We start from the raw sequence: 12,483 nt of genomic DNA, 5'->3' as shown, positions 1-12,483 counted from the left end.
AAAGTTTTGCATAAACTATATATTGGTTATGAATGCAATATATTTTGTACCAGTTCATTTAAAATTTTAAATCATTTTCCTTATTTTGAGGCAATTGCAAAAAAATATAAGTTATGATTTTGCTGGTACTTTCCTGATCCCCATTAGCATCTTTTATTTTGACTTGATAGTGTTTGTTATTGCAATGTCAATCATAGTGGTTGAGTATATGATAATTATGGAAGCAGGAAAGATATTATCTGGCGACAAGGCTTATAAGTGATTTTGGATTAGATAAGAATTAGAATAGTGTTTTGTAGTAACAGGTAAAGTGTCATTTATATTTACTTTTTTTTTTGGTGAAATAGATACTACTGATAATCTACAAAAAACTACATAATTGTTATGGCATTTCTGCCATCAAATTGTTCCGGGAAAACATCCCGCCTAGGTTCATTACTTACAAAGACTTGTCTTTGATGCAAAACGCCTTACATATTGGCCAAAACAATACTATTAACAAAAACTGGAGGCGTAGACAAAATTTGAGGCCCATCAAAAAGCTGTTGTTTTCCACCCTCCTTTGCCAGCATATCTGCTACTTGGTTCTGCTCGCGATAGCAATGCTTCAGTTCAGGAAGACCCAGTGCCATGAGTAAGGACCTGCATTCAAAGATAATAGGATTATAAGGAATGTGGTAATTACCTCTGTGGAGTCAGTGTTAATCTCAATAGGAGTTAGATTATGATCCACTGCCATACGTAGTCCCTGCATAAGACTTGTTAGTTCAGCATGGTTATTAGTAGTATGAGGCAACCCTTTCATAAACTCAATTACCCAGTTTCCTTAACTATCTCTAATGACTCCACCAATCCCTCCTACCCCAAGATTGCCCTTACAAGAGCCGTCAGTGTTCAACTTAAACTTCTGAGGTTCAGGAGGTTCCCATTTAATAAAGATGAGAGCTTTGGTCCTAGTCCCTTTACTAGGGGTGCCAACTAGGGAGAATTCTATGACTTGACTATATAAGTTTGGAAAGGATGGCTGATCATGTTTGTTATTTAAGAGGTTGGAATTTCTGTTTAACCAAATTCCCCAGAAGCAGAAAGGAAAAAGATGTTCCCAAGTGATCAAGTGGTCAAAATCCTTTCTTCTAATCCTTTTCCAGTTGTTGATGAAATTGTCCATATTACTAAAGGCATTGCCCGTGATAGTGGCATTGCTGTTGTGCTGTCTAGCTTATTGCCAGAATTGTTTGCTAACATGGCATTCAAAGAAAATGTGATTGAGATCCTCAGTTAGATATCCACATTCTTTGTAATGGGGGCTGATGTTGAAACCAATAGAGTGTAGGAAATAGGCAGTGGGGAGCCTATTTTGACTTAGGTGCCAGAAGAAAAATCTGATCTTGTTAGGGGCTCTGATTTTCCAAATCCAATTAAAGTTCAGGGTATGGGATTGAATGGGTCTGTCCTGGCTGTTGTTAAGGAAGTAATAGGCACTTTTGGTTGTGAAGATGCCATTACTAGTTAATCTCCAGTGATTGAAGTCCTCACCATTGATAGAAGTGGTATGGAAAGTATTCTTGATAAGGTTTTTGATACTGGAGGGAATTTCAAAGGAAAGGCAAGACAGGTTCCATTCTCCTTCCTGTCTGATTTCTAAGACAGTGAGTTCTTCCTCATTCCTATTTAGGGGTCCATGGATGAGTTCTCTTAGACTAGGGCTGTTGGGGATCCAACAATCAGTCCAGAATTTTACTTGGTTGCCTTTGTTGGCAACTCATTGAGTAGCTTGTCTGCAGTAATTATATCCTTCTAGAATATATTTCCAAGTAGTAGAGGTCTGGGTTCTATTGTTGGTTATGGTATTTTTAGCAATCAAGGTGGAGGCCCAAAGGGAGTTGGGGTTCTTCAAGAGTCTCCAGGTGAGGCCAGTTAGAATAGCTTTTGTTTTTATATCAGTTTTTTGCATACCTAAACCACCTTCATGCTTAGGTCTAGTAATGGTTTGCCATCTAACTAGATGGATATTCTTTTTCTCAGCAGTGGTTCCCCATACAAAATTCTCCTGAATTCTGTCTATGCTCTTATTGATTTTGCTAGGCAGTTTTATGTACTGCATGATATGGTTAGGAATGCTACTAAGAGAAGCTTTAGCTAGAGTAGTTCCGCCAGCTATGTTAAGGAATTTAGTTTTCCACCTAGCTAGTTTATTGTTAAGGTTATCAATGACAAACTGGAAGTCAACATTTTTGGCTCTTTGGTGGAGAATGGGAAAACCTAAATGTTTACCAAAAGTGGTGCTAGTTCTTATACCTAAACAGGTTGAGTAGGTGTTCATGTCATCTGTGCAACAATTCTTGGAGAAGATGACTTTTGACTTTGTGAAGTTGACTTTTTAGCCAGAGTAGAGGTTGAAAATGTTGAGGGTATCTATAATGGTGTTGCAATTTCTCTCATAGGCTCTGGAAAAGAGAGTAAGCTCATCTGCAAAGAAGAGATGGGAGAGCTTAGGTCCAGTCCTACAAGTGGCTATAGGAGTCTAGTTCAGTATGTCAACCTCATAATTAATTTTTCTACCAAGTCTTTCCATACAAAGGATGAAAAGGTAGAGTGATAGTGGATCTCCAAGTCTAATACCCTAGAAGGTTTGAAAGGGTCAGTTTTTCCTCCATTGACAAGAATAGAGATAGTAGAAGTGGAGATGCAGGACATGATGAGGTTAGTCATGTCTTGGGGGAAGTTGAAGTAGAGCAAAGTGTCTATAATGAAAGACCACTCTAATCTGTCAAAGGCTTTCTCTAGGTCAATTTTTAAAATCATGCTAGCATTTCTACCCTTGATGTGCTTAAAGTTATTGATATATCCTTGGACTATAATGGCATTGTCAGCAGCTCTTCTACCAGTTAGGAAGCTGGCTTGGTTATGTCCTATGATTTGAGGTTTCATTCTACGGACAATAATCTTAGTGATTATTTTGTATTGGGTGTCGCAAAGGCCAATTGGTCTGAAGCTTTTAGGGTAGTGGCATTGGCACACTTAGGAATAAGGCACAGATTGGTCTGGTTAACAGCTTCATCCATAGTTTGGGTTTTGAAAACTCTTTTACAGAAATGGATGATAGGCTCTTGGAGTATAGGCCAGAATTTCTGATAGAATAAGGGATGCATTCCATCAGGTCCAGGGGCCTTGGTAGGCTTGAAGGAGAAAATAACATTTTTGATCTCTTTGATAGTTAAAGGGGAGCTCAACATTTATTTATCTTCTTCAGAGAGATTAGCTCTATTAGAGGGATTTATGCTATGATTGATAGGGGAGGTGTAATGCTCAGTGGTGAAGAGTTGTTGATAAAAATTGGATATGGATTCTTTGATGGCACTTTTTTCTTGTATATAATTTCCTACATCATCTTTAAGGGCTAGGATCCTCCTCCTCCTCCTATTTAGGGTAGAAGTGTGGAAGAATTTTGTGTTGGCATCCTTTTTAGTAAGCCAATTGATTCTAGATTTTAGTCTCCAGAACTCATGCTCAAGCTTCAGAACGTCATCATAGTCTTTTATGAGGTTTTGTTCCAGGGTTTGGAGAAAGGTGTTGTAAGGGTAGTTGAGGGATTTCTGCAAACCCTCTAATCTTGCTAAAATCTTTTTCTTTTGATAAAAAATATTGCCAAACACCTCTTTGGTCCAATTAATGATGATGTCTTGGAAGGTGGTAGTGGAGGTGAAGAGGTTTGGAGAGTGTTCAAAACATTGTTTGACAATATTACTAAAATCTGGGTGATGAAACCACATGGTCTCTAGTCTGAAAGGTTTGTTTCTAGGGTCCAGGTTGGTCCTAGTGAGCTTTACTAGTAGAGGACAATGGTCTGAATGAGTTCCAGGGAGGTGTGTTACAGTAGCATCTGGGAATAGGTGAATCCATGCATTATTGGCAAAACATCTATCAAGTCTTTCTAAGATGAGGTTTTGCCTATTTCTATATCTGTTGTTAGTCCAGGTATATATACTACCTTTAAAACCTAGGTCCACTAGTTTACAATGGTTAATGCAATTCCAAAAGGTTCTAGATCTATTATGGTTAATGGGGTTGCCTCCAAACTTATCAATGGTTCTAAGAATTTCATTGAAGTCTCCTTCAATGAGCCAGCTATCAGCATTGTTGACACCCAATTTTGTCCCGCCTCTTCTCCGAAATACCTATTTACGCTTCTAATATTTTTGGAAAATTAAAAAATATATATATTATATTTTACTATAATTACTAGCCTCTTATCAATACCGGCGTTTCATTATTCTATTACAGTTACTAGCCATTATTATCATTATTGTTATTATTATTATTATTATTATTATTATTATTATTATTATTATTATTATTATTACCATTATTATTATTATTATTATTATTATTACTATAATTCATAATTTTTATCATTTCGGTATTTTACCAGCTTACGCACACGCATCGCATTTATCTTTGCATAATTAGATAATAGTGTTTATTTACTGTGAATTTTCGAAATACTATTGCATGGCTATTACAACGCCATTTTTTTCTGAGCACTAATAATTGCATATTTTATATTAAGTAATATTTTAACACAAGTTACTTAAATAGGTCTTTTATTTAAATGTAGTAGCCCAATCAACTCATACTATTTTCGGACCAATACACAAAACCAGTCCACATTTTAATTCACCTGGCATCATTTTAATTTACCAGCCCAATTTAATTCACCCCAGCCCAAATAATTAACCAACATTTTCGGACCAGCCCATTACCCATTAAACCCGGTCCAGCCCACACCACCAACCAGACCCGACGGCCCAATTCGTTCAAAACAAAAAGGAAACCCTTAGGGTTTCCTTCCATTTTTTTCAGTCGCCGCCCTTCTCTCTCTTCTCTCCCCTTTCCCCTTTTTTTTTTTGCCCATCACTCCCACAGTGCCCTCTGACACCCCCACTCCCTCTGCCGCCTCCACTCCCCACGTTACCCCCACTCTCTCATCGTTCCCTCCACGCCACTGCCACCCCACTCCGTCTTGTCCCCCCACGCTTCTGCCGCCCCCATTTCACCCTGTCCCCTGCTCCTCTCTCTCTCTTCCGCTCCTGCCCTCTTTCTCTTATTCAACACCAAACCCTATAAATAGGGGGCTGAAATAAAAAAACCAGATTTCCCTGATAAGAAAGACGAGTTCCTGAATCGCCTCAATTTCTCCAAAAATAGTCGTCGTAATCAATTTTTTATATTTTCTTAAGATTCAGTCAAAGTACCAGAGTCGTCCCTTTTTATTTTTTGCTTTTACTATCGTTTCGGGTCGGAGAGGAATCGAGGATGGAATAGCAAAAAAACCCCCTTGAAAATCAAGTTCTGAAAACAAGTCTTCTTTTGTTTTCTTCGAAATCCCGAGAGATCTCTAAAATACAAGCCTGTTTAGCGCATAGAACTCCTCAAAAATCAGTTTCTTTAGCGGTCGTAATCTTATCTTAATATCGGATCAATAATACTAGTTCCAGTTCATATTCGTTTGCTTTGTTGCTGCTGTAAATCGGAGCATCGCAAGTTTGGATTTGATAGTGTTCGAGTGTGAATCGAAGGCCCCTTACCCACTTCGCTGCACTTGAAGCAGGTAATCCTCTATTTCCTTTATTTAAATTTCTTCCGCATTTTGGTTTGCTTGTGTTGTTTCAGTTCGTTATCCTGTGATTCAGGCATGTCGGTTTAGTCAGTTTATCTTGGTTTAATAGTCAAGCCTATTTGTATGTTAGTTTTTTTTAGTTTAGATTATTTAGTCCTGTACATTAGCTCAGTTTAGTCCTATTCGATTAAATATGTTTAGGTGTTGTCATATAGCCTAATCTATTTTCAGTAAGGCATGATCTAGTTTGTTAGTATAGCTTGTTTTAGTTAAACATGCCTTAAGAGTTATTTCAGGTTAGTCTGTCTATGCTAAGCATGTATTATACATTGGTTTGGCTCTATGTTGGTCATGGCTTATATGTTGTCTTGCTAGAATTAATTAGTTAGTGAAATTTAAATGTCGTTTATTTTGAATCTGGTCGCAAAGTATATTTTAGTCCATATTCTACATGTTACCTGCTCAAGCATTGTCTGTTATTGGCTTTGTTGGTCCCTTACTGTGGTAGATGTAATGTTGTGGCTTTGACTGTTGTATTGTCTCTTGCTATGGCTATCCATGTTTGAAGAAAAGTGTGAACCATCGAGGGGGTCCTTTTTCCTGTTCAGTCTGATCCAAACTTGGAAGTAGAATAATTTTATGTCCCTCTCTTAGCTAATGGTACTATGGGATCTCAACCTTTTTTTGAAATGATGTAATAAGATTATTATTTTTTTGCAACATTATCTTGACATAAAGTTTTGTTCACTATTTTGGAAAAGAAAATCATTTAAGTTTTGGAGAGGGTATCTGGAAGTCATCAGTCCCTATCTTAATTCTTTTTTGTAATTTTTCATCAGTGAATCAAGCTTAATATTTTTCAAATAACTATCTCAACCTAGTGGTTTAATAAACCAATTTTCTTTTTTTTTTACCTAGAAAAGTGTCTGCCCTTTTTCCTTTTCACTACGTACATTTCTTTGATTCAAATGTGAGTAGACAAAATGTTTTAGCTAAATGTTGTTCCCCTTAGTTTGAGTTCACACTGAATTGTTGGAATACAACCTGTTAATGACTATATTATGCTAGACATTAAATATAGAATAGCCTGTCCTGACTTCCTGGACATCAAACCAAGTCTTCCATTATGAGAACACAGTGTGTATATTTTCAGATGTGATTGGTTTGAGTCTCATTTTGAATAGTGAAGTTTTCTTATGAATCCTGTTAAATGTTGGACTCTTTTAAAGGGTGTAGTATGCTCCTTTATGATAAGTTAATGAACTGAAATGTTTGGTATGTTTGGATATTTTAAATTGTCTCTGATTGTTTGAACCATAGCTTATGTTTGTTCTAAAAGATATATCCAGTTTCTACATTCCAGCATGCTTAAAAAGGAGTTTAAATTAGTTTTGTTCGCTCTTATGTCTGAGTGTTTAGTTAAGCAGTTGTTTCAGTTGTAACAGTAAGTTGAGGCTCTCCTCTTTCTTTATCTAGATCCTAGTTTAAGAACTGGAATAGTCAGTTAATTAAAATGATCAATATGGCACTTAAAGTGTTCATTTGATATCACCTGTTTGATGTTGCAGTTTGGGTCCTTGCTAAGGCCAGTTTTAATGTTGCTATCTTGCTGTTGATGGAAAGCCAGACTAAACACATTTAGGCCTGAACCAATTTGCTATGATGTTTTGAGACCTGTATTATTGCATTGTGAAAACAGAATTGCTGCTTCATTTTTTGCCATTAGCCGTAGCATTTTGGCCAAACTGTTTCATTGTCTAGGCATGTGCTACCACCACTTTTGAGAAACTGTTACATTTGGGAGAACAAATACTGCACCTCGACACAGTTGTTGCCTTTCTGCTTAAAAATAAATGCTACACTAGATGTGATAGTCGCTATTATAACTTCGCTGCCTTCTTAAAAGGAATAGACTGCTATACTTTGGTGAAGTATCACTGATTTTGAATAAAATACTATCAAGGCCCGATAATGTATACGTGCACACCATGTGCAGTTTTATTTATCGGATATATATGCGAATACACGAGATATACTCAAATATACATACAATCTACTGGTCTCTTTTTTATTTATATTATACATGCGTAGTTCTGTTTATCGATTGGATACTAATCCTTTCCCTTTCAAATTTTTTATGCATGACTATCGCAAAACGAGTCCGAGGGACTCGTTTTCTTCCACATTTGGCGTCGGGCTAAAAGCCCAAACGACTCCTCTCTCTGTCCAGCCTTCTCCTGTCCGCAGCAAGCATATACAAAACATTATGGGCTGAGGTCCATATAACAGCGACAGCCCACATCAATGCACTGAAATTTCTGGGCTGAAGCCCAACAGCAGCTTAGTCTAGCAGCCCTAAATGGGCTGAGCCCATTTAACTTATTTGCCCCTTCTATTTTATTTTGTGCATTTAATTTGTATTGCATGACTAACTCTTTATTTTGTTTTATTTTCTTAATTTAGATAAACCTTAGTGAAATTATTAGGTTTAGTTTTAATAGTGGGTAGTTAGGAAGACTAAAAATTAACTCCATAAGTTTTATTCTCTTTTTTTATGTTAAAATTATTTATAATGTCTAATATTTATTTTTATTGGGAATAATAGATTTGCAAAAATGGCATGACTAGATATTTCAAATAAAGGGAATCACATTTTGCTCTCATAGACATTTCAAAGCATTGTTAATACTCAAATATAAACTCTAGTATATTCATAAATAAATATCCAAGTTTGAATCAATCACGCATTAAGCATAGTCAATAAAAGATAATTAAAAGAGAAAGAAAACTCACTTCCTTTGCTTCCCATTTATAAAAATAGTCTAGATTTTTCTACACAATCATATTCATATCACACTATTTTATTCAAAGTTCAATTTGCTAAGTCTTCTATTAAAAACTATTACTCATATGCAAACTATCTTTTGCAAGTTTTATTTAAAAAATAGTATTAGTATTTAAAATCATATCAACATATCTTTAAGTGTTATTTAGCATTTCAAATCTTCTTTTGCTAAACGGCCTTTGAAATCTCCTTTCTATGTAAATTATCATATTTTCTATCAGTCTTATTCTAGCTAATATTTCTCATTTAAAGCCCCTAGCAATATCTATAAGTATCATTTTAAATAGCATTATTACATTTTTTTTCTTCTCTTCTTTTAAAAACCTTAGCAATAATTTACAAATTATTTTCTTAATATTATATTTGCGTTTAGTCTATATTAATTAACCTAAGTTTGGTCGGATAACCGTAAGTTAACGGATTCTAAAGGATGTCTAACCCCTTCCCTTTAGGATAATATAGAGCCCTTACCTAGAATCACACTGGTTAAGCAGATTATTAATGGAGGTTTAGTTTTAACTTTACCTTAGTTAATATTTAGGTGTCCTAATTCACCGTTAAATTAATTAGGTGGCGACTCCTTAAATAAAACAAATAGGAATCACCAATATGTTGTACTCTAAATTTAACCCAGTTAAAATGGGGTATGACAAGCATCATTAATAGTATCAGAAATAGCACAAAGATGGTTCCAAACTAATCTCCTATCATCTAAGTAGTTACTAGCATAAATAGCAGAAATGAATCATTGTTGGTTAGAGTTAATTTCCTTGACCATGGAGTGGATGCCCTAACTGGTGACTGAGATGTCATCAATCTTGAGCATATCATCCTACCACATAATAACTAAACCTCCAGAATTACCCACAACCAGACTCTAAATGAGACAATTGAATCCAAGATGATTAACAATGTGTTTTCGCTCATTCATCTTGGTTTCAAGCAACACTAGCATACCGGGCTTATGAAACCCAATCATAGCAATGCAGTGTCTTCTGAACTCTACACTCTTGGCTCCCCTCGCATTCCAGATGATGAAATTCATTAATAAATTTTTATGGGGTCTTGGTGGGTTCCTCCTTATACCTTTGCCCTTCCCCTTCAGGTGGGATACATTCCATTGCGCTTCCATTGTGGGCTTGGCTATCGTTGGATTTAGGACTGTGGTAAAGTTTCCCGTTTATGGTTCTAGAGGGTATTTTATCCCCATTCCAAATTTGAGAAGAAGTCTGGGGCAAAGTACTATTAGCATCTCTCCCCTTGGTCCATTGAACTCGACTAACTGTAGTTTCTCTAATGTCATTGCATCGGCCTTGGGAACATGCATCGAGGTTAACATAGCTTCTAGCTCCTTGTTGTTGGCTCTCAAAGCCTCCAAGGACTATTGGTGTTGGGGGGGGGGGGGTATGTTTTTTAACATAAGAGCTTGATGCTACTATGGTCGAGGTTGTTTGCATGGGGTTGGGGTTAGGGTTTAGACATAGTGTCAGAGGTATGAAGGTTGGGTTTAGTGGTGGTGATGCTGGGTTTACCAGATGGAAGAATGGAGTGTTCTGGGTTACCTCTTGCTTGAGAGCGGAGATCATTTCTGAGGTCATTTGTTCCTGGGTTAGTTGGGTGAATGCTAGTAGTAGGGTTTGCATCCACACATTGTGGCCATAACTGTTCATTCTTTGGTTCAAACCCATGGTCACTATGTGTGCTAGAAATGCTGGATCCCTGACTATAAGCATGAATTCCTTGTACTGGATAGTGAGGTTGAGAATCATGGAGTGACCCTGCAATGCCATCTTTAGCCAAGACGCAAGGATGTGATCGAGGCTTTGAGGGGTGTTTACAAAGGTGAGTTGGTTTTGGTTTGCATTTGAGCACTCCGCCATTGTCTTTTTTTTTTTTTTTTTTTTTTTTTGTGGTAGAAGGAGATGGATTTTTTGGAGTGTCAAGCTCAGAAAAGTAAGGTAGAGAGTAAGTACGAGAAGGAAGAGAGGATTGTTCTGCATTTATAGATTTATTCGAGAGAAGAGAAGGTGGTTTTGTAATAAAAGAAGTCTCCTCGGTTCCAGTGTTTTCCATCACGCTATCCTCATCATAATGATTTTCCTGGGGAGAATGCCTAATAGTATGAGCGGGAAAGGGTAAACCAATCTGCGGAGGGGAATGATCAGAAGGGTGTGGGAAACAAGGAGTTTTCTTTGTTTGAGCAGGTATTTTGGTTACCCCGTTATTGCTAATAAAAGGATTTGATTGGTATGGGGAACTAGTTGACTTAAGAGAGGAGTCATGATTTCGTTTCCTTTTTAATTGCTTGCCAGATTCAATTTCTATGGTGGTTTTAGAGAAATCAGACTTGTTAATGATTGGGCTTGGGTTAGTGTGAGGCAAGGAATTTTTTCCAATATTTGTCTTTTGTGGACTGGTAAAGACAAATGGGCTAGTAGTGAATTGGGCCTGACTGTGCACATCTAGACTACCCGAGATGGAAGATTTATCGTTTGGGCCAAGGTCCATACCAATTATTCTTGTTCAGGCCCAAGTTATGGTCCCATAGGGAGAGGGCCCAGATTGGAAATTTTTAAGTTTTTTCGCAGTCGCTTTCCCTATTATGGTGAGATTCCAGTCTTTGCGATGGAAATCTCTATAGGAACTTACCTGTGACCGCATCATAATATTTTACCTGTTGGGCGTGGCCTTTGGCTTGCACCTTTCTTGCTTCACCGGTGATGTACATGCATCAACTTTTACTAATTTTCCAATCTTTCTCCCAACCTTTTCAAGAATTCTAAAATCATAGAATTCTGTTGGTAGATTTGGTAGTCGGACCAGATGGCTGCAACATCGATTTTTTAATTTTCTGGAACAAAGTTGGGTTCCCATCTCCTCACAGAGAGGAATTGCCCTGCAACAAACCATGGTCCGTCATACAATACAGTTGCTAGGCTTTGCTCAGCGGTGAATTTAGCAACATAAAAGTCTGATCCCAGATCTATTAGGGTCAGTGGTTCATCCAATTTTCAGAGATCAATTGGTTTACCTCTGAGATATTGGTGGTTGAGTCTTTTGCCAAAGATTTTGATTACGGCAGAGAATCTCCAGCAATAGATTTTGCTCATCTTCCGTTACAGTAAAGGCATCTAGATCTGTGGGGAGTTCAAAGGTTGATTCATGTTCATATTGGTAATCATATTCAAGCATCATTTTCTCCGGAAAGTTGTATTAATAGGAGTTGTTAATTAATGTGAAGAAAGGGCTACACATAATAATCCAGCTGACTAAATCTAGTTTAAAAGTTGTGAATTATAAACTTTTTGTACAAGTTTGAACACAACATTTAACCTACAAAAGTTGAGAAAGGGGCGTCCGACTTTACCCACAAAAATTGATGTATAGTTATCGTATTTCGGTATCCCCTCATTCAATCCAAAAGGAATAAATATCTCTTTCAAAGTTAGTAACAATATTGTAGATGTAGACATTCCAAACAAGAAAAGTAACTAATTCTCCATATGTTAATTTCTCCATTCACATCGAAATTTTGATGACCTGCTAAGAGACGTTAACCAATCTTCCGCGTTTATTAAATTTGTTAAATTTAGAAACTATGGAGAGTAAAAAAAAAAAAACAAGACAAATGTTAGGCCTAATACCAAAACATTTTGAATTCCAATTGATTTTATCTTCTTCAAATAGAAGACAAGTACATTAAGGCTTAAACTGTTCCTCTCACATAGTCATCCATCTTCAATCTAGTTAAGCAAATTTAACAGATAAAAAGAAAAATCAAGTAAAGCTAAATATAACATGCATACATTATTTTTTATATATAATAACAATGGCGGGTCAAAATTAACTAGGCACACTAGACTATTCTTCGGAAAAAATCACCTTGTGCTCTTTTCTTCCCTCGGTGCGAATTTAAACTATATTTTGTTGTTTTTATCCAACTTTATTGATTACTAGGTCACTCTCGAGTGCCCCAAAAATGTGTGTATGGATAGTAATAGTCTTAAGAATGAAATTG

This window comes from Lycium barbarum, chromosome 3, assembly GCF_019175385.1.
Source record: "Lycium barbarum isolate Lr01 chromosome 3, ASM1917538v2, whole genome shotgun sequence".
Lineage (NCBI taxonomy): Eukaryota > Viridiplantae > Streptophyta > Magnoliopsida > Solanales > Solanaceae > Lycium > Lycium barbarum.
The sequence above is the reverse complement of the archived record's forward strand: the minus strand, read 5'-3'. Positions refer to the sequence as shown.